At 45.2% G+C, this 1,929-nt stretch overlaps 1 protein-coding gene across 5 annotated transcripts in view; it reads right to left on the minus strand.

The window, feature by feature from the left end:
* pcdh7b (protocadherin 7b) overlaps nucleotides 1-1,929 on the minus strand; it is a 109,640-nt gene that overhangs the window by 90,924 nt on the left and 16,787 nt on the right. The gene's annotated exons all lie outside the window — the stretch shown is intronic.

Here is a 1,929-nt window from a genome sequence, read left to right on the forward strand (position 1 = left end):
CCACCCCCACCACCACCACCACTAAAACCAACTGGGGCAAATATATAGTGGCTCTAAAAGGTCATGAGAATCTCTTTCAGAAAATATCTATTAAAATCCCTCCCGGACATTCCCTGGGAAATTATGCCTTATAAATTTGTCGACTTCCCACCCTGACACCCACTTCTGATACTCGGCTTTTTACTCTATTCTGATGCATGGATTTAATTAAGAAACAGCGGAATAAACATTAAAAATGTATGATTGGAAATTGCCTCAAGTTCTAAATTTCTTCTTTTTTTTTTTCCTTTTTCTTTTTGTCTCCTTTCATACCGCCTTCCGTTGAATACACGAAAACAATGTTTAAGCACTGTTCAGAGCCTTCCTGGTTCATTAATTAAAGTTTTTTGGGTTTTTTTTGATGTGAAAGACCAATACGTTCTTTTGGAGACTCTGCATCATCAAGGCCAGACATGGACACAAAGACAGAGGGCATGCTCAAGGGGAAAGACTCTTGTTAGTTTGCCTGTCTGTAATTTCTAACGCTCGCTCAGCAGCTACGACACCAGTGCTCTCATCAGCGTGCGAGATTTAAACAGGGCTTTGAGGAGCTTGTGCCTAATAATTAGTCGGTAGTCTGCTTTAAGAATGTTGAGGTAAACAGGGTTTAATTAGGAAGGCTAGAGCAATCTGGGACAGATGTTGTTGCAGGAGGGATCACGCTGCGACTGTTTTTGGGTTTGTGTCGCAGTTAGAAAAAGAGGAAGCATTTCTCGTGCTTCCAGAAAGACAAAAATAACTAACTGTTTCAAACAATTTCTTATATACACACACACACACACATACACGCACATTCATGACGTGTCTGGTGCGCAAGCGTGATCTTGTTGTGTTGTTAAGGAGCTTATGTTGATAATGGCGCACAAACGCGCCCCGTGAAAACAGAGCGGACAGAGCAAAACAAGAAAATTCCAGCACTTGTTGTATAGAGAACAATATTGGAAAACATGTGCCAAAATGTGTCCGTTTCACTTATGGTGTTGTGAGAATTGCAAGTGCTGCTGTAAATCTGTTTCTCAGCATTTAAAGAGCTTATTCCCACGGCCCTGCAGGGTGGGTCCCTGACAGTTTACCTTCAGGGAAAGGGAAGGTGTAAGGGGGGGGGACACAGGTAGCCCGAGAATGTCTTCCCGACTTCCCCGCTAAGTGGCAGCTGCACAGCTTAAAAACCTGCTGATGGGATCGCAGGGCTCCACCTGGGCTTAAGTCGCCCCCTGCACCAGATGACACTCTCCTCAGACGGGCAGTGGCTGAACAAGGATCAGCAGCTCAACAATGTGGCAGTCAGTGCACCATTTTGGGAAAGTAACAAAAGCAAACACACCTAAGGCGGGTTTTATGGATTCTAAGCCTTAAATAACCACGTCCGCTTAAGCTGGAAGAACAGAGGAGGGGGAGGACGGGAGTGTGAGAATGAGAGAGAGAGCAAAAAAAAAAAAAAAAAACACAAGAGAAAGAGATGGAGGAGTGAGAGAATTGAGTGTTAAAACAGAGATGATGAGAAGCGGGAAGAGAGAGAGAGAGAAAAAAAAAACCTTTGAGGGGCAGATGATGAGGATGACAGCAAAGCGGTGGGAGGGAGGGAGGGAGTGAGAGAGAGAGAGAGAGAAAAAAAAAATCACGCATTCTTGACAAAAGCAACATGGCAGGATCACACAGCTATTTTTCATTCACACTCCTCTGCATTCGCACATGATTCCAAAGGTACCCAAGCCCCAAGGAAGCCTTCCAGCAAGCACTGTTTGCCAATTTTTCAAACCTGTCACTCCCTCTCGGTGTATCAGCTCGTGCCGCACAAAGGGGGCCTCCTCCTAGTGCTGTCGCTATTGTTGTTGTCATTGTGCCGATGCAAGGTAAACACGTGAGGCGGTGTCGTCTACTGACACCCCC

This window comes from Seriola lalandi, unplaced genomic scaffold, assembly GCF_002814215.2.
Source record: "Seriola lalandi dorsalis isolate HSWRI2012SDOR001 ecotype SW California unplaced genomic scaffold, Sedor1 jcf7180002054658, whole genome shotgun sequence".
Lineage (NCBI taxonomy): Eukaryota > Metazoa > Chordata > Actinopteri > Carangiformes > Carangidae > Seriola > Seriola lalandi.